The 27,941-nt window shown below is 44.7% G+C and overlaps 1 protein-coding gene across 1 annotated transcript in view; it reads left to right on the plus strand.

Annotated features, from left to right (window-relative positions):
* LOC135901568 (uncharacterized) overlaps window positions 1-27,941 on the plus strand; it is a 1,085,637-nt gene that overhangs the window by 386,944 nt on the left and 670,752 nt on the right. The window lies entirely within an intron of this gene.

The raw sequence follows: 27,941 nt of genomic DNA on the forward strand, positions 1-27,941 counted from the left end.
AATAACTTGTAATTATTGTATTTTATTATAAATTTTTAAACAATTTTTATAACTTTGCAATTATTAGAAATGAGCGTTGTGCAAATTTATAGTTTGAATAAGCACAAAAGTATGGCAACTATGTGTTTTTGTGAAAATCTGGTAATAATGGGTAAATTTTCAACAAAATGCGGCAGGTTCTCTGCTTTATTCCGTGTGAAAGCAAAAAGTAAACATTCCTATACTAACGTAAGATACATTGACGTAGCAACACTTGACCATTACTAATAAGCGGTCAGTTTTGACAACCCGCCCATTGCCGCAGTTTCTCACGTGCTTTACAACATACAAGTTGAAAAACCGCCAGTCAGACAAACTAGTCATTGTCAATTATTTGGCCAACAATGAAAGTGTGTCTGTTAATTTTTATGAAAGCATCTAAGTTCCTGTGAAACTGAAATCCAAGCCATGTATGACGTTTATCTGCTGTCATGTCATCTTATATTTTCATGACTAACTCAGTCATTTGCGCAATAAAGCGTTGGTTAAAATATTTAGAAAGCAAGTTATGTACCTGTGCGTGTTACTAAACGTTCCTTTTCTTGTTTAATATATGCATCACGTGACGCTGTAGCAGACGACATAGCAGACGCCACGATCATCACGGGCGCCTTCTCGCAAATATGTTCCTTGCAGAGTACTTAGTAGCCTTCGAGGATGCAGAATTGTGTCGGGGATATCGCCAGTGTTCTTGCGTGTTTATTTTGCTCCCTTAAATGTGTCGAAATGCTCAATAACGTAGCATGCTTTGCGCTTTTCTGTTCGCACACAGTATGCGCGCACTGTTCTGAAGTCTATACTCTTGCTTACACGGATCACGTTGCAGCGTTGCAGTCATCCAATAAAGGATGACTTCAGTGATACTGCATTTTTTCTGTTTGCGTAGCGATAGCGCTAAAAACGGGCATAAATGTTTTAGTTACTTATTCGGGGATTTGGAGACTGCGCTTCAGAAATTGGTGAGCATGTGGGATTCCCAATTTGCACAGAGAGTGGTGTTTACTTGTGGCGGAACGCAATCACGCTCCTTCATAGAACAGGGTGGTGCGATGGATGCGACTAGACTTCATTTGCTCGTGTCCTAATTTGCAGTGTGTTCTTTGCGAGCATAATGCGCTGCGTGCTCAGTAGGGCTCCTCTTGCTTCCGTGCGAACCACGGTGGGGTGCGAACGCAGTCTGCGACGCGTTTCGATTTCTTAGATCGTAATGGCAGCTGCCCAGCCAGGTCGACCTTTTGCTTCACCCGTCTGCAGTGCCAAAGACTTTTGCAAAGACAGCTTTTCATTGTATAATCATTGTGAGTTCCGGAAGAGGCCTCGCTAGCTAGTAGATTCGGCTTTTGCTATCGCGATTCTGTTTTAATTTACCTAAAGTCCAGCTGCAACACAAATACAACTACAAAGAACTTTCGCGTGAATCTTGTTTTACGTGCCCCCCAGAGCGTAGCCGTTTCACTGCAACTTTACGCTGATAACACCGCGAAAGCCTGAATGGATGAGAAAAAACTCGTGGTTGTCTTTAGTTGTAGATAGGCAAGGGATGCGTTTGCACGCGTGTACCAGCCTGAATCACACGTCGCGATTGTTGTCACGCCTTTCTGTTCGCACACAGTTTGCGCGCACTGTTCTGAAGTCCATATTCTTGCTTACACGGATGACGCTGCAGCGTTGCAGTCATCCAATAAAGGATGACTTGAGTGATACTGCATTTTTCTCTTTACGTAGCGATAGTTCATTAACTTTTGTTTGAATTTTATTTTTGTAGATCGGCTTCCTTGCTGCTGACAATGAGCAGCCGCTTTGTTTTTATGCTTTAATTCTGGTTGTCATACGAACCTCCCCCCCCCCATTTTTTCTCGCGAGAAGTTGACAATAGTTCCAGGTTACTAATATTTTTGCGACAGCTTTCAATAAACTGCCGACTTCTGTATACTATATATATATATATATATATATATATATATATATATATATATATATATATATATATATATATATATATATATATATATATATATATATATATATATATATATAGACGGCGAAACGCCGCCGCGGTAGCTCAATTTGTAGAGCATCGCACGCGAACTGCGAAGGTTGTGTGTTCGCTTCCCACCAGCGGCAAGTTCTTTTTCGTCCACTTTAATTTCGATTAGTGTATCGTTACTGTATTACATTTATTAGGCACAAGTTATTTCCCCTATGTTGTTCTCGGTGTTATTGTTTGTTGGCTTCTCATGGTATGACTAATAAAAATCGAACCCCACGGTTAACTTAGTTTCTTCCTTCTCGTTTATATATATATATATATATATATATATATATATATATATATATATATATATATATATATATATATATATATATATATATATATATATATATATACACAGCAATGTTGGATCGTCGAATAGCAGGACATTACAAGAGGACAGTCCCGTGACGAAGTCAAAGCAAAAAGGTGGTCTGTGCATTGGTCTTAGTGCGAGCTTGAGACATGACTATTGTCGGGGTTGGAGGACGGGACGTCGGGATGAAGACCCAAAACTTGGGGGTGATTTATTCTACATTTATACAGGGAGGTGACCGTCAATTAACATTCGTACAGACATTACGGGCCGGCAGCAACTCGGATGCTGCGGCCCGCGACAAGAAGTTCGAGAGAGGTGAATCAGGGAATCAGGGCATGTCCCAGAATGCTCAGGTCTCTCTGGAAGGCTTCTTATAAACCCTTCGAGCACTGTAAGTCACGTTATGTTTGACCAATGGGAGAGTCCGCTCCGATGACGCCACTTTCAGCCAATGGTAGGCGCCCGTGTCGCGGTGTCACACCTGGCGGCTTTCTGCGGTCTTGCCTCGCAGACTGGCAATGCACTTCTAACGAGGAGAAGGGGAGGGCTGCTCATGCTCCATTGTCCGAGCCCCCCCTTCTAATCCCGGCGGCACACGACCCGGCGGCCGCAAACTTGTTTGCACGTGTCTCCTCTGGAATGCGCTTTCCTGCTTCTGCATTCCTCAATTAACTGTGCTGCAATCCGAAGTGGTCTGGGGAACTCGAAGTAATCGCAGGAAACAGCTCCATATCTAACACTATGAATTCCGATACCACCCCCTTTGCGAATAGCTAGCTGTCAGGCATCCGCCAACAAATTATAACAACGATCAGGTGTCGGTACGAACCTTAATCGGTAGCATCGATCACGCGAAGTCAGTAACGGCGTGCTTTTGCTCCTCGTTTCGGATGCGAAATCAGCACACATGTAGGCAGCCCTTCCCATACAAATGTCGTTGCCCACGCCAGGTAACTTTCCGAGGTGCGCAGCCATACGGCGTCACTTCAGTGTAGCTAAGCCAAGAAAAGTAGCCTTTGTCATGGTCAGGCACGTACCCAGGGAGGGGGGTGGAATTATGCGGCATACGCTCCCCCTCTCCCCGCCCACACCACCACTCCTCACACATATTCATAGAGCGCCGACAAATCAATCTATTCCGCAGTCAATATTTTGCTGCCTTTTACCGTGAAAGCTGTATGTGACTAACCTTCCGAAGCTTTTCGGCAGCCGTCAAAAAAAAAAAATCATCATGTGGGCCGATCCTGGTGATAGTGCAGAAAGGGTCCAAGCTCAATGGCACATACCCCTCCGTGTCCGGAAACCTGTAACGCGCCCTTAGCAATATTCGGAGTAGGCCCACGTATGGGGTATGCTTAACGCCTGCTTCACCTACGCCGGGGTTCGGCCCGGCATTGGACTACCTTGGCTATGGCATCACATATGCGAAGCACTCAGCGCCTGTTTAGCCGCCGTGGTTGCTCAGTGGCTATGGTGTTGGGCTGCTGAGCACGAGGTCGCGGGATCGAATCCCGGCCACGGCGGCCGCATTTCCAAGAGCTAATCCAAGAAGCGTGTCATTGCCATGGCATTAAGGTAGAATGGCCGATAGCATGCTAATTTGCAACGAATGATGCAACATCGTTTGCACACTTCGGTTTTATTGATGGCCAACACAAAGAACAGCATGCGGAAAGCGGTCAGAGGGGTCAGGAATCCCGCGTCATCGTGCTCAGCAGCAGCAGTGTTCCACACAGGCTGTGGGCTATCGCAGCGGGTTCACAAACTTTGTACGAGCGTCGGCACAGCGCACATGTGTACGCCGGTAATGCATATCCACGTTTGACCGAAGTTCCCGCGCCGCATCGAAATCCCCCGCCTATAGGGTTGCGCTGCCGAACATATGTGGGTCACTGCTGCATTTCTTACCTGGTTAGCGTCGCGAGAAAAAAAAGGAAAGTTTGATGGCGATTCGCCCTCTAGTTGATGTGTATGAAAGAAAATGTCCTCCTTGGCAAGTTCCGGGTGAGAGTGGGATCTGTGAACCGTACACGTTTTATTGTGAGCCGCGCTAGAGCGACAACGTCCGGCGTCTCCAATCGGAAAGCGGACGTCGCGACCTCGCCGATCAACAGGACACCGTAATCGCCGGGACACTTGTGAAAGAATATCGGTCCTCCTCTCTCATCCTAGATTTACTGCATAGGTAGCATATACGTACAGTGACTAATGCAGCGTAGCTAACTAGAATGCGCTGGCTCCTGTCGACGACTTCGTCTTTCCTATCAATATTCTTTTTCTCTCTGTCTCATTCCATGACGCTTCCCCGATGTACTGAAAGTTCCCCTTCGTGATCGCGGCATAGCGCTCCGCTACGTGCTGAGGGCGGAGTCACTGCGCATGGCACTTCATGGTGTCACCCGTAGCGTGAGGGAAGTACACTGTAAATTAATCTAGACCCTAAGAAGTTAAGAAGGCTGTAAATGTGTCTATAACCCACACCCTTAGGGTGTTATCTATATAGCAGACACCCTATGGGCGTGAGTTGTAGACACATTTACCCCCTTTTTAACTTTTTAGGGTGAAAATGTTTTTACAGTGAGGAAGAGCGTCGGACTTTGAAAAATGTTAGGCGCGCAGACACGGACACTTGCGTTTGTGTCTGCATTCCTTCGCAGTAGGCCCACATTTCATTTCATTTCATTTCATTTCATTTCATTTATTCAACCTTAAGGGCCCGAAGGCATTATATAAGGGGGGGCGTGCATCAAAGTAAAACAGCTTCATAAGAAAGTTACATAATAAAGTGCACATTAGTTGTAATAGGTACATAAAAAGAAAATTTCAAAAAAGAAGAAGGCGTAACATATACACAATAACAACAAGGCGATAAATAAATAGATGTGGTATTCATGTGGTTATGTTGGCATTATCAAAATCATTTAGTTTTTCGCGGAATATTTTGCGATCACTGCACGAAACAATGTGATCCGGGAGTGCGTTCCAAAGTGTTATGGCATGGGGGAAGAATGAGCTGCTCATCGCCGTCGTCCGGCACTTTATCGCCGCCAAGGGGCGACTATGAGATAAACGGGATGATGTTCTAAACGGGCGTTTTAAGAGGGCGTGTCCTGAATGGGTGAAATAAAAGAAAGTGTGAAGAAGGCAAAGACGAGAAGTTACGCGCCGTGAAGCAAGCAATGGGAGAGACAAAGTTTGTTTTAAGGTGGTTACGCTGATATGTCTAGAATATTGTGACGTAATGAAGCGAGCAGCGCGGTTTTGTATGGCTTCTAAGTCATCGGCGAGATAAGCTTGGGAGGGATGCCAGATAGATGATGCGTACTCAAGTTTGGGTCGCACATACGTTAAATATGCTAGTTTTTTTATTTCAGACGATGCAGATTTTAGGTTACGTCGTAAATACCCTAGTGTGCGTGAAGCTTCGCAGCGAATTGTTTGGATATGTTTCACCCATGAAAGTGATGGCGTCATATGAACTCCTAGATATTTGTAAGTACACATGTGATCAATAGGAACAGAGTTAATGCGATAAGTGTGGTGTACGGTGGTGCGTTTGCGCGTGAAAGATATTACCTTGCATTTAGTGAGGTTAAGAGGCATGTGCCATTTTTCGCACCAAGAAGCGATAGTATCAAGGTCGTGTTGTAGGGCGATTGTGTCGTTAGATGTATGAAGGGGGTTATAAAGAACGCAATCGTCTGCGAAAAGCCGCAGCTTCGTTGATATGTTAGTGGGAAGGTCATTTATGTAAATCAAAAACAATAGAGGAGATAAACCTGCGCCTTGGGGAACCCCGGAAGTTACACTGGTAAGGGTTGACTGAAAATTGTTAGCATACGTAAACTGAACGCGCCCTGTTAAAAAATTTTCAATCCATTTGATAATCTCGGGGCGGATACCGAGAGAGGATAACTTTGCAAGGAGATGGTTGTGAGACACGCCGTCAAAGGCCTTAGAAAAATCTAGAAAAATTGCATCTATTTGAAGGTGATCGTCCATGTGTAGTAGTAGGTCGTGGGTAAATTCGGCAAGTTGAGTTTCGCAAGACAAACATTTACGAAAACCGTGTTGTAAAGGGTAAAAAAAATTGATTGATTCTAGGTAATCCATTAGGTTAGATGCTATAATGTGCTCAAGGAGCTTAGATGGGACACTGGTTAGAGAGATCGGACGGTAATTAGTAGGGTTATCGCGCCTTCCTGCTTTAAAAATGGGAATTACCTTCGCTTTTATCCAATCGTCGGGAACGTTTCCTGTGTTTAAAGATTGTTTAAATATAAGGTACAAAAATTTTGTAGAAAGAGTTTTAGTACTTTTAAGTAATTTGCTGTTTATGTCGTCGCAGCCAGCTGAGGATGATATTTTAAGAGAGCGAATTAGATTAGATATGCCGTCTGGGTTTAGTTGCACTTCAGGCATTGTTTTTGCCGAGAAGCTAGGTAAAGGTTCCATAGTGCAGGGATTAGGAACGTGAAATACCGACGTGAAGAACTCATTTAGGGCTGCTGCGGAATTAGTAGGGCTTATTAATTCGTCATCTGAGTCAACGAGATTTATTTCATATTGAGACATCGCTATATCCAGGCTCGCCAAGGAAGACATATTGTTAAAATACACACGCACAAACAAAGCAAACTGAGAAGTCAGCTTTGTGGCGAAGGTCAGTACCATTGAGATCAATAAACAACAGCATATCATAAAACGAAGCTTTATTACGCGCAAGGAAGGCCCCCGCACCCGCTTTCATCGACACACACACGCGCGCGCGCACACACACACACACACACACACACACACACACACACACACACACACACACACACACACACACACGCACACACACACACACACACACACACACGCACACGCACAAACGCGCGCGCGCGCGCGCGTAGAATGTACATCACTGTGGCAAATATTGACGCCAATAAATTTGCATTTTTACTGCGTTGTCTGACTTCAAAAGTTGACCATTTGGAGTCAGGGGCATATATTGTTTATATTTCGGAATTTTCTTTTAATCTCAGTACCTATTGCTTTAGGTGATGTTCCTCGATGTGCTTCTTTCAAGTTTCAGATAAACGTTCTCAAATACTGCCTCCACAGTTATTACTGCTTTACATCTTGACAGTGTTCACAAAACACGCTAAAGACGAAGACTACAGGTAGCCATACGACAGGAGGGACGCTGATCTTCGAACTAGCGTTTACCTAAAACGCTCAGCGATTTTTTGGTATGCGCATCAGGTACAACATTCACGCATCGTCATACAGAAGATTGCATAACTCAATCATCTCATACATAATATTGTATAGTAAATGCTTTTACGTGTCTATATCGGTACCTCGAAAGAAATATAGGTATCTAGACACATGAACGAATTGACTATACAATATTGTGTATGAACTGATTGACTTAGCACCCATGCCAGCAGTGGAAGGCGGAACGCTACCGTGGGTCTGCCGCATACAATCTTCTCTATGATGATGCGTGCATGAAGTACCTGGTGTGCAGAGCACAAAATGGACGATCGTTTCAAATAAACGCTATAGTTGAAAGTTAAGGGCCCGTCCTATCGTATATATGTGTTCCTGTAGTCTTCGTCTTTAGCGCGTTTTGTGAACACCGTCAAGATAAACCAACTCGCCCAAATCGAGGTATTGTTGCTTTACATCCATTCAAAACACCAGTGAACAGGCTGTGATTTTATGTGTCATATACGCTGCGACTACTACGCCTTGAAATAAAACGTTAAAACATAAAATCACCGAAAATAAAATTATTGGGGTTTTACGTGCCAAAACCACTTTCTGATTATGAGGCACACCGTATTGGAGGACTCCGGAAATTTCGACCACCTGGGGTTCTTTAACGTGCACCTAAACCTAAGTACACGGGTTTTTTGGCATTTCGCCCCCATCGAAATGCGCCCGCCGTGACCGGGATTCGATCCCGCGACCTCGTGCTCAGTAGCCCAACACCATAGCCACTGAGCAACCACGGCGGGTAAATCACCAAAAATGAGCACATTTCTAGCAGTAAAGAAATAATTACATTAGGGGTGTCAATGATTGGTCGTTGCCGATATTCTGCAGTTCCAACGTCACACTGAAGCCAAGGACACTTCATGATACGTAATCACCACATCGAAACAATAAAGATAGTTCGCATTTCGTGGTACGGTTTCTACACGTGGTTTCCCTTCAAGCGCCCTGTTTCATTTTCCCAGCGGAAAAAGTAAGAAAATTTCTTCTGCTGTAGGACCTAGGAGAAGGACTTCTCGCGCGATTTGAAAATTGATAGCAGATCACTTCGTCAATTACCACGAACTTTACATTCTGTGAAGCCATATAAACGCGATAGTTAAGGTTAATTAGTGCATATAACTAATTAGCGAGAAAAATAGGACCGTAGTCTGTTTTCCCAAGTCCGCCGTTCTCTATTCTCCGGCTTCTTTAAAAAGATCGCGTTTTTATTTTGAGCGCTCTATATTTAAGAATTTTCGGCACTCCTCAAAAATACATCGCGTATAAGAGTAGACAGCGCTGATGTGGCGTACATCATTGATGAAATTCGCGTTTTTTTTTTTTAACTCCTGATTTGAAGCAAGTGGGGTGTTGGAAGAACCTTTGGAATGGTCGGCTACATGCTGAGTGCGAATTTGTTCTCCATATACATTTTGCTCTCTCCGGGCCCCTGTAGAGGTATTGCAATTGTGTGGAGTAGGTACGTCGTGCCATACGATCGAATATATAGTGTGTGTTGTTGCTCGTATGCATAGTTTTCAAGGCCTTCAGCTCCGCACCAGGACGAACAGCCACAGCGTGAATGCTGCTATGACGACGCAGTTGAGCAGAGGCCTCTCCTCGTTGCGTAGAGGCGTCCGTCCGCCTTCGCTGGCGCCGAATTCCTGCAAGAAAAAAAATGCACATTTCAGGAATTTGAATATATATATTTTTTCAATACCACTTATCGCGATAGCAATGCAATATTCCGGTAGTGGGTAAGTTTTGATAGGGAAGAAAAAAGAATGGTGGTTAAAAAGGAAAATGAAGCGTACGGCTGGTTCTTATTGACTTTAGCAGAAAGCAGCGCAATGGACACGGCACGATGAAGAGACTGGCCAACCTAGGTGTTCTCACTCGTTTGTCACTTGCACGTGTCCTGTCTATTGCACTGTTTTCCTGCTGAAGAAAATGGTGAAGCTGACACGCATCCAAAGGGGCCAAGACAGACAGAACGCCTGTTTTACCGCGGCCTACACAGCTTGCCGGTCTGGTCAGACGTGCTCAGAGAAAGTGAAAATCTTCATCACCAATGATGCTTTATTTATTTATTTACTTTCATTTACTATTTTACTGTAATCAGTAAAATTGAATTAGCCGATATAATTTCTACATTTGTCTTTCTACAGCAAGCTAAAGAGCAGTCGCTATGGAATGCGAAGAGTTCTAGCACGGATGACGTGTCCATTGATGGTGACCGCATTTCAGAGCGTCTTCGAGATTGGACTTGAATGCCAGAGCAAGACTTCGTAGACCAATTTAATCACGATATCTCGGACGCTTCTCTTTGGAATTCTTGAGGAACCAGCGGTAGCTATACACCGTGCCGTGGGACTGCCAACTTTAAGCCAGCAGCTTTGCAAGAAGAGGCTGTAGTCCAAGTGGAGATGTTAGCAAAGGCTCACGCATGCTACTCGAGATGTAGTATGGAGGGTAAAGTAACACTTTTACACGTAACGAGCACGCACAATTCTCGCTGTGAAGAACAAAGAGCAAGGAACGAACTTCTGACGCCCATGAACGGTTCGGCGCGTCGCCCCTTCACGCTGACGGCCATGCCGTTGTTACGGCCGCGTTGCATGTTCTCGAATCATGCATTTCCGCTGTGTTTTCTGAAGGTTTGCCGCAACAGTGTTAAGTGACAACGAGTTTCAGGTGACCGATGAGTTATCAGTGTAAAAGTGGCCGGTATACACATTCATGTCGAGAACAAAGCGCCAGAAAACAGGCGACCTAAAAGCAGGAAAGCGCCCGTGTTTGTTCGCTTTTCTAAGTCTTCTCTTCACAGCGGCCATCTCTCCTGAATTTTTCGTAATATTTACGAATTTAGGATCGTTCTACGATTTTACGAAAATGTCAACTATTACGGAAAATAAATTCTGTTCGCGAAAATGTTTTAAGGCCGTTGAAAGACGGCGCGGCGAGAGATTGCAAAAAAAGAAAAAGAAAAGAAATAAAAAGAGGAATTTGTGGTGGCACAATGCTCTGTGTTCTCATGGCAGCGCAAGAATCCATACACCGGAGGTACCTGCTTCGAGGTAATTTGTTTTCAGAAGGGTGTTTTTTCTGTCTTTCTTGATTTTTTTTCTTCTTTCATTTGAAGCAGGAGACATCGGCAGCAGCACAGTTGCTGATGAAGTCACTGATCTTAAAGAGTCAGTGTCTGGTGTTCCAGATTTACTGCCCATCAGTCATAGTTAATAAAGTGTGTGTGTCCAACAAAAGGTGTGCGCTCAGAGCAAAGTGCGTGCTATATCTCCGCTCCCTCTCGCCTGATTTGTCCTGTGTGCGAGATTTTCGCGAATTCTGAGGTTCGCAGGTTGGCACGTGTACACCTGTTTGTTGCCCAGCAATGTTGCCCAGAGTTCGCCCACTAAAGAGTTATGGTATCTTCGGCTGGTCTCTATCGAGCGCTACAGACGCTCTGACACGTGGCAGGTATTCACGTGGTTCAAACGGAGCGCTCCAGGAGTGTTTGGTTGGTTCCGTACGCGCGATAAAATTCGACCGGAGCCTTCGTAGCCGCTCCGACCCTCGTTGGCGCGGCTCCGAAATCTTGCCGAGCTCCGATTGCATGACGCCCGCCAGTTTCCATTAGTTGCGCGCAGTGGCGTAGCCAGAAATTTCGTTCGGGGGGGGCTCACATTGCAGCTCGGCCTCCTCCTAAGAGGAAAAATTAGGTTGGATGCTCCTATCTAAATACACGTAGAAGGAAAATTCGTTTTTCTCGGCAACCACTGCATCAAATTTGATTAGATTTGTTGCATTTAAAAGAAAAACTTTAATTTTAGTGCCTGTTTGTTTCGAATTTTCGATTTATGTCGTCAATATTTTATTGAAAAGTGGCACAAATCGAAAAGTTTTAGAAAACGAAACAATGAAGTTTATAAATCTGTAAATCAGCAATGAAAATCGTGAATTGCACATAATAGTACGTCTACAGCGGACAAGATTGATATGTTACACATGAGTCTCAAAAAAATAGGTATTATGGAAATACGGCTCTTGCAGAACCCTTGTACATAACATAACCAATCCATGTAAGATACAAATAGACATATTTTATTTGTCCGCTTTGAATGGTGTAATGGATGCCGTGTACAGAACCGCGATATCTGTTCTTGATGCAGATTTCTTAATTTGTAAACTTCGTCCTATTTTTTTTTTCGAAGTTTCGAATTTTTCAAAATATTTTAAACAAAGTTCCGGCCCTAAATCGAAATTCCACTTCCAACAGACACTAGAATTTAACGTACTCTATCAAATGCAACAAATTTCATTAAAAGCGATTCAGGAGTTATCTCAGAAAAGCGTTTCTGCGTTTTACATGTATCTGAATAGGCCGCGTCGGAGTTGCGCCCAAGCTAAGCTTCCTCTTAAATTATTTGCCTAGGGATCAAATACACGAATAATAACTTCATTGCCATTGCCAAAGATGCTGCAAACGAATTCTTGAACGCTACGCACTGTCAATACAAGTAAAATATGTATTATTTCATAAAATATTATATTCGTATGTGCCAAAAATCGAGCCCAACTTAACTGATGTCAATGCTTCCATGTTTTTGTCTATTTAATAAGGAAGAAAATATCACATGAACTTTAGAACTACATCAGATCGAAATCAGCAAATCAGTGCATGTCGCTGATATGAAAAATGTAAAGGCCATGAAATGAACAAGTTGAGGACAAATATGTTAATGAAACTTTGTCATTCAAGGTCCTTGTTTACATCCTTGTACATATGCAACGGCCAGTAAAAAATCTCAATGACGCTCTCATTTGTTCCAGTGTATTACGCAGAAGCATCTATCACCGGTCGTGTATCGTGAGTAATTGCACCGAAATTATAGTGGCAGCAGAGAGCACGTATCAGAAGCAGGAGTTCTGCAGAGCATACGAGGGCGAGTCAAATGAAAGTGAGCCAATGCAAATATATGACAAACGGGGCACTTTATTTAAAGTAGCCTCCATGAGCATTTAGACATTTAAACATTTGTCTCATTGACTAACGAGTCGCGTAATTCCCGTCTCATAAAGCTCCTTGGGCTGCTGCTTCAAAACGTCTGCAACTGACTTTCACGTCATCGTCCGAGACGAATCTGGTTCCCATGAGCTGTTTTCTCGGTTGCCCCAAAATGTGGAAGTCGCAAGGCGACAGATCTGAGTTTTGTGGCGGTTGTGTGGCGGATATTGTGTGGCGGACATTAACCACATCAGCGACTTGGAGATGGGCATTGTCGTGGAACAAGAGGAACCCATTCGTCAATTTTTCACGTAGTTTGTTCTGGATTGCGACACGCAGCCGATCCGGCGTTTCAGTAAATTCTACCAGTAATGGCCCCTGACGATCGAAAAATAAAAGTCAACAACACCTTTCCGGCGGAAATGTTGGCCTTTGCTTTCTTTGGGGGGTGGTAAATTCAAGTGTTTCCATTGTAAGCTTTGCCGTCGTGTTTCAGGCTCGTAGTAGTAGCACCATGGTTCGTCATCGATCACACTTGCAGAAAAGAAATCGTCACCCTTATTGTAATAGCGGATCAGTTGAGTAAAGGCATGCAGCGCCGAACTTCTCCGTATTCTGGCGGAGATTCAAAATCTTGGGCATCCATTGCGCACACAAGAGCCGATAACCGAGATGTTCATGAATTACGGCGTGAACAGTGACGGTGAACCGAACCGCGACTGATGTTCACACGCTCTGCCAGTTCATCGATGCTTATCCTCCGTTCTTGTGTCATCAGCTCATCAACCTTTGAAATTTTGTTAGGGGTGATTGCACGATGGCTTTGTCCCAGTCTGGGATCGTCTTTGCAACTTTCACGTCCTTCTTTGAAGCGTTTGTTCTAACGCTTCACAGTGGCCAATGAAATGCAATGTTCAATTTACACGGCAGCCATACGATGAGTAATTTCTTTTCGGGAAACACCTTCAGCTGTCAAAAAGCTCACGGCACCACGGTGCTCAACTTCTGGAGCGTCCTTACGTCACGCAACCATGTTCAACCAAGTGTATGAGCGCATTAAAGAACATTTATGCTCACACCTGCGTGCCACTTTTGTAAATGAGAGATGCCTGCGTGCTTCGCGCAGGCCTTGCAGATAATGAACAGAACCGTCATTGCGCGGGGTGGGTAGGCTTTCATTTGACTCGCCCTCGTACATCAGAAATGCGAAGATACAATGGAATATACAAATGCTCAGATACAGCTTGATAAAGGGCAAAAATTGCCACTGGAAACAAAGTGCACTGCACGTATACACAAAACCTCGCAACAAGATATCTAAACGTACGTATAAGTTTCCAATAAATCTACGTATCTAAGAAAAAGTCATGGTATATAATGGGTCAAACAAGGCAAATAAACATGTTGCGCAATCACAGATTCATCGAATCCTAGATCCCGCCCCAATTCCATCCAATCCCTCCGATGTATCACGCGCGACGGAAGGCGCGGCGCGCTTGCTTCCCGCTTTTCTTCTTTACGCAGACAAGACTGAGCCACCATCATCGGCTCACCCATTCCTCCCCTCCCCCCCCCCCCACACACACACGCTTTCACTCGCACATACAACATGCGGCGCGGGGCCACGATGTTATCGCCCTTAGACTTTATGCGGAATATGAGGGCGACGGCGACGGCAGGAATGCGCCTAGAGTCTCCATATAATTGCTATCGCAATAATATAATGAGCATCCGGCAGCTGAAGCGTCCCATGGTCCATTACTTTCCGCAAAAGAAGTAACAAAATAGAACTTTCACCATGCGACAATTCGCATCGCCGCAACATTTTTTTTTTCCTTTTGTGGGGCGGGGGAACCATAACGAAAAAAAAATACGCAAAGGAAAGTATGTTGGTGACAATCAAATGCCTACTTTGGGCAACTAATGTAGCTATTAAAGGAATATCGAAGAAAATACGAGACGCTTGGTTCACCAAGAACCATCTGAATACTGCTCGATATCCTACACTGTCGAGACAAGACTTTCTGGAGAGGTTGCGCCCAAGCGAACACGGTGCAATCCGTCGAGTCCCCACATTGATGGCGGCGAGCAACCATTGTTTCGTTTTCTCGTCTGCTAGCTACAAAGCGTTCAAAACTCTGCCAGGCGAAAATGCACTCGGCCAGAGAAAACCGAAGGCGCACCGAAGTGCGCCGCGCGGTGGTCGGGGCAACACGAGAAAAACGCATGCGCTCTGGCTGGCTCTGGCAGCCCACAGGTAGGGGAGCGAGAACAAAAAAATTGAAGAGGCTCAACGTGTCCTCGTGATTAAAAGTCATAGCAGAAAAAATAAATAAGAACGTAGTTACCTTGGCTGGCTTTAGTGTCATCACTGGATGCTTTGGCGCAGGTAAAAAAAAATGATATTCTTTATGTGACATGACGGCACGAATGAACCACAACAACGCTTCGTCTCATCGGGCCTCGCTGCGGGCTTTGTCAACTTGTCTGATAGTGTGTTGATATGGCTAGTCTCCTTGTATGGCCCGATGTGCGACTTTGGAAAAGTTAATGCACCTTTGGCGTCAAATATTTATGGGAACATTAAACTTACAAAGTTCCGCAATTGAAAATTTAAAGCACACGTTTGGAAATGTCAATGCACCTTTCACATCAAAAGTTTATGAGAACTTTATACCCATAAAGTTTCGGAATTGACATCCACGCGCTGCGTAGATTCCATGATAGAGTGTAGATTCCGCGGCCTCCGCGATCGCGGATGCCTCGGAATCGTATCTCGAGTATCGTATCTCGAGGAATCGTATCTCGAATCGGTATCTCGAGATACCGCGGCGAGCCCGTTCGCCATCAAAACGTCCTTGAAACTTAGTGCTCGAATGGGGCTGCTTGCGTTATGTGACTACCGGTACATGGGCGTTGCCGTGAAATCCAGCCCGAGTTCGTAATTTCTGCGGTGAAATGGCTTTTCGAGCGTGAAAAATACGTTGTAGACAAAATCCAGAATGATTTTCTGCGCCGGGGGTTGCTTTGGTCGGCGGTGCATAGACAGCGCGAAAAAATTTCGGGGGGGGGGGGGGCTGAAGCCCCATAAGCCCCCCCCCCCGGCTACGCCCCTGGTTGCGCGGCGAAAGCTGAATTCGCCATTTTTATCGGGTCTGTGCTAGGCAACGTTAATCTACGTTGGTGCTATAGCTCACTGTATCTTTGCTGGAGTGGCGTAATTGCGGAAGCTGCCCATGGATCCGGTTCCGTCGCTTTAACGCTCCGGCTCGGATGGAGAGCGGCTCCAGATGTGGCTACTCCGAGGCAGAGCCTTGGTGCACCCAGCCAAACACACCATTAGATTCACCAGCCGTGGTTTCTCAGTGGCTATGCTGTTTCGCTGCAGAGCACGAGTTCGCGGGATCAAATCCCGGCCACGGTGGCCGCATTTCGATGGGGGCGAAATGCAAAAACACCCGTGGTACTCAGATTTAGCTGCACTTTAAAGAAACCCAGGTGGTCAATACAGGCCTCATAATCAGAAAGTGGTTTTAGAACATAAACGCCATAATTAATTTTCTCTGTTTGTGCCAACGCTTGCAAAAGTGAAATTTTTTAGGTGCACGAAAAGCAATAATCTGAGCTTATAACGTATAAAAGGAACTGAACGATTGCTTACAATGATCTTGCAAAAAAAAAAGAACCAGAGCATGGTCCACTTTTTCAGCGTGCACTAAGAAGGCTTGTTAGTGTACTTTACACTAGTAAAAAGTCCGAAAGTTGCATATATGTGGCGTATCCTTTTTCCGATTTCTTTGCCTACCACGTTGTTTTCTTAAATATCAAGATTGTGTAAGGATAGTTGTTTTGTCGGCTGTATAAACCTTGTACACATTCATTAACTAAATTAACAAGCATGATGTCACACTCACACAAGCAAACATTAACACATCTCACTCGATGACTTCGGAAACTCGCTGCGAAAACGCTGCAGAGAGGAAGCGCGGCACCAGCAGCGAACGAATTGACGTCCGTGATACCTCTTGCTTCCATATGAACTAAGCGGCAAAAACAGTGCGCACAAAGCTAACAGCGCTCTGCGCACTCTGTCACCATCGTAGATCGCTTTCAAGATAGGGCCCACGCCGTTGCGCCAAGCTGCTACCGCCGCAGCAGAACGCCCCGCCCCCTCACTCCCATCGCCTGGTGCCTTGCGAGCGACGGCAGACGGCGCGCTTCGTCCCCGCTTTCCTCCTTTGCGCGGCGAGACTGAGGCGTCATCGTCGGCTCACCATTGGACGCTTTCACTCGCACATAAAGCATGCGGCGCGCGGCGACGATGTTGTCGCCTTTAGACTTCATACGGAACATCACGGCGACAGTGACGCCGACGGTAGAAATGCACCTAGACTGTCCATGTGATTGCTATTGCAATAAAATGAACTCATGCAGCTTTGTCACACTCGCCTTTATGCCGTGTACTCTGTACGGCATGCCTTCGCAGGGCATTGCCAGCCTCGCATGCCCGTCCCCCTTTAACACCCTTGCCGACGTCGGTGGAAGGGGGTTAGTGGAAGGCACTGACAACTGGCCAGAATGCATAGGGAGGCATTGATAGAAATGAAAGGGCCATGATTTATGGTGATAGAATCCAGCACGCTCTTCACGATTTAAGTAGGAATTATACTTGTAAATTGGCAATGAAAGCCTCAAAAATAAGTGGCGAGATCTGGTGGTCCAACTAAGTGAGTATGTTTGTAATGAAAACTTAGCGGCCGTCGTGTTTCTACACAGTATCACTTGGAAGGATTCTTCTAGAGTGTGTGAGCTCCGAGATATCCAACTCCAAATTTTAATTGTCGTTCGCATAATTACACATGCAAGAGAGTTGGGATCGGCGCGAAGCTGATAACAGTCTCCCTTCCCCTCTCGGCTGGCAAAATAAAAATCAGGGAACCCGGAACTGCTGTCATAACATGTGAGCGTGCAACCTGTAACGATGGCTGCGGCTGCCATGCTTAGATAATGGCACGAGCGCAGAAGCCGGAGGGCAGCGCGTGCGCGTAATTGTGGCTGCACGAGCGGGCATGGTCCTTGCCTAGGCTAGGCAAATAAAGTGACTGATGATTTGGGAAATTGGGGCCCAGAATCAGACCTCTAAAATCCTGGCAGTCCAGAGGGCTCGCGAGAGGCCCGTCAGGTTTCACCTGATGGTCCCCGAGTGGACCTAGCCAGGTGACGTGGAGTTTGCTTACGTCTATGGTGGACCAAATAAAGTTGTTTCGCTCACTCACTCACTGATGATTTCCAAGTACTGTAAGTTTATTGAAATCAAGAGCAACAACTGCACGGCACACCGTGCTCTCATTTCTTCATTTCGCTGTTCCCAAGAAGTCATTTAATATGTGCTAATTAGCTGTGCTTAAAAAATTTCAAGATTGTCATATACCCCCTCGAGCAGATTCGAACCCCTGATGGGAACAAATTTTTCTCTTACTCCCTATCTTCCTTTCTGAGAAATTCGGATAGGTTCCCTTTGTACCTTATTAGATTCGTCGGACGATCCTATACCGCTGTCAAGCAGATGTAGGACTCGTCGGACTACCTCGCCGCTGCCACCATTTGAAGGAGTCGAAGGTCGTAGAGATGAATTCGGTGAACAGGATTTATTTACAGATTAACATATTTTAAGACAAGACATACATCGGCAGTCTAGCGCGACTCCCATATGGAGCCCGCAAGATTAACATTCAGCAAACAGCATTCGAGCACACAGCTCACTACTACATTTTGAGCATAACAACGAGCACTCAGCTCCCAACGACGAGCACGACACGAGCACGCTCTAGCAGCCGGCAAACGCTGCTTATAAGCTCTCCGCTTGACGTCATCGTTCGGCGTGGACGGAGCACGAGTGGTCGGGAATGTTCGTCCAATCATTGTAAACTTGCCACCGCCCCGCCGTTTGGCCCACACACAAAGGCTCCGGAGTCGACGTCAGAATACCCTGTAGAACTCTCGGTACAGCATAGCCCGCGGTGTCGTCGACCGAGGGCCTCGTAGAACTGTGCTCCGTCCCGTGTGGCGCGGCGGCGCACCACATTCCAGAGCTGACCGCGCGCCACGTGGCCGCCGGTCATCCGTAGTTCTCAGAAGGCGCCTCGTCTGGGGGGCTTCGAACACACGCAGCGGGCTGAAAGCTGGCACGTTGCCACCCCGTACGGCCATTCCTAACAAGCTTCGTTGTACTTTCTAATATTTTTATTTCCTTTCACTGGTGTGTTATATGCCTATAGTCTCTGCATAAGTATCTGAAGGCATGTATTCTTATTCTTTGACCAAAGATGCACGTCTTGAACCTCGTCTGGGATTCATGTGCTCTTTCAGCCTTGTTTGTGATGTTTCCTATCACTCCTTGCACCTGTAAATTTTAGTCCAAATCGGTATACCTCATCTGCTCTCGTATAATCTCGGGTTTTATTTACTCAGCGTGTGATGTTTCTTCCCGTCTTTGATATTCCTCTGCGTTGCCCTGACTACCACATGGAAAGAACTTGTTCAACCATGATACAGTGAATCTCTGTTTACATGAACTGCAATAATTGAAAAAAGAAAAATGTTCACCTCTTAAGGGTTGCATGCATTCATGTGTATGCTGCTTACTTTCTTTACCTGAAATAGAGCCTTGTCGTGTGATGTCGTGTGATGTGTCGTGTGAATTATTGCATGTTTGAAACCACTATAGCTTCTGTCACTGTGGATTCCGCAGAAGGCTACCCGGGAACATACTCCCGATTTCTACGCCCGATTTCCTACCTCTTTCAGCAGACAGCACCCTTCCACAGTATGCAGTCTTTACAACTGTCATATTCTCCATCTTGTTATCTTTGAAAACGTGTTGTCTTCTATTTTTTCCGAGCTTCGCACTTTCTTTCGAGCTTTTCCAAGGGCACTTTTTCCTTTTCTCTCCATCCGTCCTTGTTCCCATCTTTCAAAATTGTGTATACTGTATGGTTTTTGTTTTTATTTTTTTTTTCATTCTATTTTTCTATCCAGTCACTCTTGATCATAGTTTTCTCACATTTTGATTTTTCTTGATTTTTGATTTTCGTTGCACCAGCACCCAGACCTAAGTGTTGTTGTTGTTCTTCTTCTTCTTCTTCTTATTATTATTATTATTATTTTGTCTCTCTCTCTCTCTCTCTCTCTGTTTTGCGCAGTATGACAGTCGTAAAAACTAGGAATCGGACTCGGCGCCCAGGCAGGCACTTCAGCGTGCACCTATCTAACAAAAGTTTACACCCTTCGGCAGGCACGTACCCAAGATTTTTTTCCGGGGGGGGGGGGGGAGGGCCACCACCTCCATCATCATCATCATCACCATCATCATCATCATCATCAGCCAGTTTTATGTCCACTGCAGGACGAAAGCCTCTCCCTGCGATCTCCAATTACCCCTGTCCTGCGCCAACCGATTCCAACTAGCGCCCACGAATTTCCTAATTTCATCGCTCCACCTAGTGTTTTGTCGTCCTCGATTGCGTTTCCCTTCTCTTGGTACCCATTCTGTAACCCTAATGGTCCAACGGTTATCTAACCAGAGCATTACATGACCTGCCCAGCTACATTTTTCCCTCTTGATGTCAATTAGAATATCGTCTATACCCGTTCGCTCTCTGATCCAAACCGCTCTCTTTCTCTCTCTTAACGTTATGCCTAGCAATCTTCGTTCGATCGCTCTTTGCGCGGCCCTTAACTTGCTCTCAAGTCTCTGCGCCATATGTCAGCACTGGCAAAATGCACTGATTGCACACCTTACTTTTCAATAATAATGGTAAGCTTCCAGTCAGGAGCTGGCAATGTCTGCCGTATGTGATCCAACCTATTTTTATTCTTCTGTGAATTTCCTTCTCATGATCAGGGTTCCCTGTGATTTATTGACCTAGGTAAACGTACTCCTTCACAGTCTCTAGTGGCTGACTGGTGATCCTGATCTCTTGTTCCTTTACCCGGCTATTTATCATTACCTTCATCTTCTGCATATTAATATTCAACCCCACTCTTACACTCTCTCTGTTAAGGTCTCCAATCATTTGTGGTAACTCGTCTGCATTGTTGTTGAATAGAACAATGTCATCGGCAAACCGAAGGTTGCTGAGATATTTGCCGTCGATCTTTACTCCTAAGCCTTTCCAGTTTAATAGCTTGAATTGTTCTAAGCACGCAGAGAATTGCTTTGGAGAAATTGTGTCTCCCTGTCTGACCCCTTTCTCTATAGGTATCCCCCTGCTTTTCTTGTGTAGAATTAAGGTAGCTGTAGAGCCTCTGTAGATATTCTTACGCGAAGGACGAGTCAGTAAGACGAGAAACTATTTACAGAATATATTTACAACAGTGGTTGCAGCGCTTACCAGTTAGATTCACTGCGCGAGCCCAGTTCGTTCTTCCTCCTCTTTTCTGGAGTGATGGCGCCTACGCGCCTCGTTCAAACAAACAAATACCACACGCATGTAGCAATATTTTCCAAGCTTTTTACGTAAGCGTTCTGTACTCCTTGATTACGTAGTGCCTCTATGATTGCTGGTATCTCTACTGAATCAAATGCCTTTGTGTAATCTATATAAGCCACATATAGAGGCTTATTGTACTCTGCAGATTTCGCGATAACCTGATTGATGACATGGATGTGATCCATTGTAAAGTATCTCTTCCTGAAGCCAGCCTGTTTCCTTGGTTGACAAAATCCAGTGTTTCCCTTATTCTATTGGAGATTATTTTGGTAAATATTGTATATAATACTGGGAGCAAGCTAATGGTCCCATAATTTTTCAATTCTTTAACGTCTCCTCTTTTGTGGATTAGTATAATGTCTGCATTCTTCCAGTTTTCTGGGACCCTTGCAGTCAATAGACACTTCGTATAAAGATCCGCCAGTTTTCCAAGCATTATGTCTTCTCCATCTTTGATGAAATCAACTGTTATTCCACCTTCTGTTCCCGCTCTTCATCATTTCATGTCTTGCAGGGCGCTTCTGACCTCATCGCTAGTTATAGGAGAGTTTCTGTATCCTGTTCACTACTGTTTCTAAGTGACGTATCGTGACTTCTCTGGGTACTGTATACAGGTCAGCTTAGAATTTTCCCGCTGCTTTTACTATATCTTCGAGATTGCTGATGATATTATCCTTCTTATCTTTTAGTGCATACATCATGGTTTGTCCTATGCCAGGTTTCATTTTTACTGATTTCAGGCTGCGTTCATTTCTTACGGCTTCTTCAGTCTTTCTCATGTTATAGCTTCGAATATCAGTTATTTTCGCCTTGTTGATCAGTTTTGACAGTTCCTCGAATTGCGTAACGCTGTGCGGCAGCCAATCCTATACAACCGCGTAGAGCGCAGGATTCTGCGATTCTAGACGTGCTGCGCTCACCGCGAAAGGTTTGAAAAACACCCACATAAGCACAGCAGAGAAGTGGCTACGTGAGGCGGTTCGACCGATAACTGTAGAAGCGTCAGTCAAAACAAGTAATTGTTCTGCACTTCCGGCGGCGTTTTCTCTACTTCCTTTTTAAATAAAGAGATGTTGATCCATAAATGTTCTCATAAACAATGGTTAACTTTTTTATTATTCGCTTTTGCTTGCAGTTTGGTTGTTGTCTTGGCTCTCTCCCTTAGCAGATCGCTTAATTTCTCAACTCCTTGCGATTTTTGTTTCCAGTTGCCAATTTTGCACGAAAAGTGCTATACAGTTAGGGAAAAACAGACGAGGTAACAGGCGACAGTCATCTTGCTTATGGGTTTAAGGGTTATTGCAGGGTTTCATGAAAGACGCTCTTTCACATTATTTGATTTCCCACCTTATCTAACCCATATCACGTGTATATGGTTCCGGGCATCTGCCAGCGTCGCGACGAGCCGTAACTCAAGGAAATAATGAAGCAAAGGGAAAAGTTAAACGCAATTGGTGTTTTCTCCGGCCGCTACTCGTTCCATGAGAGTAAAGACCAGCTGAGTAAGAGCCGCATCCCTCTCCTGGTCCCAGGATCAGCCTAAACACAGAAGGTTGAACTAACAAAAGCAACAGATATGCGCGTGACGGTTGAATAGATGGTGACAACTGAAGGCATCTCGAGTTAATCGCGTGGGTGCGTAATCTAGGAGAAAACTGTCCTTCACATTACAAGAGATGCCGATAACTACCGCCATCTAAAACGAGTGAAAAAGGCAGCATAATGCTGACCGATGAACAGCTGCCAAGTCTCAACATTGTTCTGGCGGCGGTTTAGGAATGTGTGAGGAGTGGTGGCGTGGGTGAGGGGGGGGGGTATGCCACTTGTTTCGGGGGGGGGGGGGGGCGGGCCCCCCCGGCCCCCCCCCCCCCCCTGGGTACGTGCCTGCCCTTCGGGGTGTATATCTGCCACACAACGATAATCGTCATCTGCCTTGCTTGCGTTTCCTTTCTTGAAAACGCCGTGCCCGCTACTTTCCTGTCGGCAGTGCTCTGTCATGCTGATAACGCGCGTGCCGTTCGTTACTGGAAAGTACCGGGGATGGGGAAATAGCGCCGCGGTAGCTCAATTGGTAGAGCATCGCACGCGAAAGGCGAAGGTTGTGGGTTCGGTTCCCACCTGCGGCAAGTTGTGTTTTCATCCACCTTAATTTCCATTAATTTATCATTTATTTATTTCATTTATTAAACACAAGTAATTTCCCCTATGTTGTCCTTGGTGTCAATGTTTGTTGGCTTCTTATGATATTACTAATAAAATCGGGACCCTCGGTTAACCCTCTTTCTTCTCGTTTTATATATATATATATATATATATATATATATATATATATATATATATATATATATATATATATATATATATATATATATATATATATATATATATATATATATATATGTGTGTGTGTGTGTGTGTGTGTGTGTGTGTGTGTGTGTGTGTGAAGAAACTTCGTGTGATCTCGAAGAATTGTTCACTGCAGGATGGCCTGATATGAGAATTTACAAGACCTCATAGTAGGACACAGTTCAATTTCACAGCCTGAGTCCTCTCGCACCACAAAGAACCTGGCATCTCTCGGTGGTGTAATCTTCCGTCGTGTATTTAATTGTGTTCTTCGCTATCACTAATACGGCTTCGCATTTCCGGCGAAATTGCGGTCTCTTTGTCTCCTTTTTTTTCCCTGTGAGTCCTAGTATAAGCGCTGCGCATGGCTGCTGCTGTTGAGTCTGATTTCGAGTGAATATCCGGCTTGGCCTCATTTCGGTTATTGAGTGAATTATACCGTGTTCCCCTGCTATCATGCACCAAGTCTTAAATTAAGGAGCAGTTGCGTTACTCAAAGATAACCCTAGTGCATATTGTTTCCAGTGCAGTGGAGTAGCTGCTACTAATTATTTCATTACTAAGATTTTATTCAGTAATTGCAATTAATTGTCTAACTCGACAAGTACTACCCAAATTATCGAAGTGTCAATGAGGCAATTGTATGCACCCCGAATGACATCTAACTGCGTTGTTTTCAGTGACGTACTTATTGCGTACTTTTTCTTCCGACTGGTAATGAAACCCAATGAAATACGAAACATACCACGTCACAGCGCTCCCACCCGCATCGTAAAACAGCGCCCTCAAATAAGCTGATTGAAAGCAGCTGCCCTGCCTGTCGCAAACCCGATGAGACAGCTCATCACCCTAATAATGGCACGGAAGGAGCAGTAACATCAGGTTTCGCGGCTTCGTGGCCATTCCTTCCTCTCATTAACGTGTAACATTGTTAAGCATCTGAGGTTATAATAAAGCTGACTGCAGCAGTATCAACAAAGGAACTTGAGAAAGTTTTTACAATCTAATATTTCAGCCATAATTTTATTCACGGACTGTAGAGGATAACTCGGTTTTTTTTCAAACGTAAAATTTTAGAACTCGTCGCGTAACTTGTTCCATTGGTTGTCATGAAATATGATAGGAGAAACGCGTGGTTCATTAAGCAGCTCCTAACACCAAGAAACGAAAAGAAGCGTTTGTACAATTAGGCTAATTGAGTTAATAACGCCCTTTCCTGGCATGCGTACACAGATAACCTGGGAACCTACTTGTAAAGCCTTAAGGACTGCAAAGAATAAACAGTTTTCTCAAGATTTGCCCTCTCTTATAAAAAATAACCCGAAAAAGTTTCGGGCAGCCATTGCCCCCTAATAACTCTGCTAGTAACATCACTTCACTCGTGGGAGACACTCCTGTTCTTGAGGAACAATGTCCAACCATATTCAATGAGGTATGTTCCTCTGCGTTCATCGACAAGGATTCTTCTAGTGTACCTCTTGTACCTGATCAAATCTCTGCATCCATGACACAATCGAGGTCACTCAGACGGGCATTGCCGATTTGTTTGATCGTATTAATGTTTCTACTTCATCAGGAGCTGACTTTTTAAATTCAAATATTTAAAAAAATAAGTCTTCTATTTCTAGTCAAGTTCTATGTCATATTTTCAGGCAATCAATGGCATCTGGACAGCTGCCTAAATACCGCTAAGTGGCTAAGGTTGCACCGATATTCAAAAGTGGCGACAAGCGCACACAGGGAAACCAATATCGCTAACCTGTATTTTCTGCAAACTTCTTGAACACATTATAGCGCCACATATCTATGAATACCTTGAATCTAACCATTTTTTCTTCTCTAAGCAACACGGTTTTTCGCAAGGGTTAGTCATGCGATTCAGTTATTGGAACTCACAACGGATCTTCATTTTAACATGAAGAGTAACAAACAAACTGATTCCGCTTTATTTTTTTACTTTTCCGAAGCTTTCGAGAAAGTTGCTCATTGTCGCCAGTTTTCTAAATTATCCGCATTTCGATTAGGTTGTTTTACTGTGTCGTGGTGTTGTAACGTTCTTTTCGTCAAAGCTTTGTGACGTAACATCCACTGTACCACAGGGAATTGTTGTGGGATTTAGTGTTGTTAATATACATCAATGACTTACCCTGCTATTATCTTCTTCTGTTAGGTTGTTCGCTGATGACTGCGTTATTTACCATACAATTAACAGTTTTGATGATGATATTTCTCTTCAAAATGACCTTGAGCTAATTTCCAGCTGGTGCGACACTTGGAGGATGTCTATGAACTCATCTAAATGCAAGGGGCTCTCCTTCACCCGTAAGCGCACTAACTCCGACTTTTCGCACTTAATAAATCATACCGTGGTGATCGGAGCTTCATCATATCAATATCTCGGTGCTCATCCAACACCGGATCTCTCGTGGAGCATGCATATATCTGCTATCTGTTCTAAAGCATCTAAAACACTGGGATACCTCTTAGGAATCTACGTAACCCGACTGGCAATGTACGCAAATAAGCTTACCTTTCATTCTTTCGTCCGCATCTCGAATTTGTTCCATTTGTCTGGTCGCCTCATCAAGATCGACTATCTAATTGGTACAGGGCCGCGCGGTTTGTTTCTCGTAATTATGTACGTCATGCCAGCGTAACCTATCTCGATATCTCACTGCAGAAAATAGATGTACGCCAACTATCTCCTTGTTATGTCTTTTCCATCGATATGTCTACAAGGGCACGTCACATTATCTGCCGCTTCACACGCTTGAACGCACTTCGAGCCGTCATCATCACAAATTTAGCTTCATGCGCGTTTACGGTAAATCAAAAACTTTTTATTCATCTGCTTTTCCGCATGCCGTAGCGTTGTGGAACAGGCTTCCCTATGATAACGCTACATTATCTAACCGGGATGCTTTTCGTGAAAAGCTACGCGCCCTGTATGACTAATTACTGTGTAATGATGTGTCACTCTTGAACTGTTAGCGTTTCTGTTATGCTTACGCTTTCGCACTGCGGTATCTTGTTAAGTGTCTAGGGCTAATTTAAATGTTTTTCTATTCGTTTGTTTATTGCTTGTATACCATGTTGATACGCACTTATGCGATATCCTTTACCTGTTTTTCCCCTCCATTGTATTTTCTGACTGTATGCCCCCATAACCAATGTCTTTTACTGCACCTATAAGGAATGATAAATAAATAAATAAATAAAAAATGCTGAGTAGGTATAGTGATCGCTAACAATTTTGAGCAGTTCAACATTCTTGGATTGTTACGGAGCATATATTCATAGATATCATATGAAAAGTCACTCAACGGCTGATTCATTTCACATAAAAGGAAACGGCGCGTATAGAGCAAGGACCCACTACGCGCTGGGCTGCCTGCCACTTCTTGACGTCAGGAGAACGTTGCCTCGAAGTGCGCGGCTACGCGCATGCTGCAGCCTCCCACGGTTTCGGTTTCGCGCACTCTTTAAAATTACGGGGTTTTACATGCCGAAACCACTTTCTGATTATGCGGCACGCCGCAGTGAAGGACTCTGGAAAAATTTAGACCACTTGGGGTTACTTAACGTGCACCTATATCTAAGTACATGAGTGTTTTTCGCATTTCGCCCCCATCAAAATGCGGCCGCCGTGGCCAGGATTTCGCGCACTTTGGTAGCCGAATTTCGTGGTGGCACGGTTTCGCGACCCCTCGCATTTTTCCAGATCCAAAAAATGAAATGGCTTTTACTATAAATTGTAGGGCTTGCACGTAGAGCTGGCCTTAATGTTCGAGTTCAATGAGCCCGGTGAAATTAAATGTTTATGAATGATTTGTTAGAGTTTCGTTAAACAATGACTAGTTTGCTCGAATCACCTGTCACACCGTGGTCACCATATCTCTGAAGGAACCATCCTTTTGCATCAGAACAGTTATTTTTAAATATTACAAAACTTATTCGTAGAAACACTCGACATATACGCAGTTGCAGACAAACAAGGTAGTACGCTAAAAGCTCACGAGAACATCAACTCCTATGCTTTTCCATGCACAGGCGTCTTGACTCCGTAACATGACCATTTGGGGGGCGGAAGCACCGTCCCAGTACTTGTTACAATGTAAATCAAGTAGCCGAGTAATACCCTGGCCAGACGAGATCCGTGGTTGGCATCTTTTTGTAACTTGGAAGGCGACTTGGTAGTGTCGACGAGACTGATTTCGTAATTAACATCGCTAAGCTTTCCTAACACCTTGCGGAGTCGACGTAGCATAAAAACGATTTCTCGTACAGCCGGAGGCGGTGATCTGCAGGCCATAGAAGAACGAGACTTCCAGCAACGTGCAGAACGTTCCGGTGGTGATTGTCGTATTGGGTCTTCCGTATTGGGCATGTTGCGGCCTGTGCTGCTGATATATAGCAGCGTTTTGGTCCGGATTACAACGCTGCTATAACGCAGCAGTT

Source organism: Dermacentor albipictus, chromosome 1 (assembly GCF_038994185.2).
Source record: "Dermacentor albipictus isolate Rhodes 1998 colony chromosome 1, USDA_Dalb.pri_finalv2, whole genome shotgun sequence".
In the NCBI taxonomy this organism is placed as follows: domain Eukaryota; kingdom Metazoa; phylum Arthropoda; class Arachnida; order Ixodida; family Ixodidae; genus Dermacentor; species Dermacentor albipictus.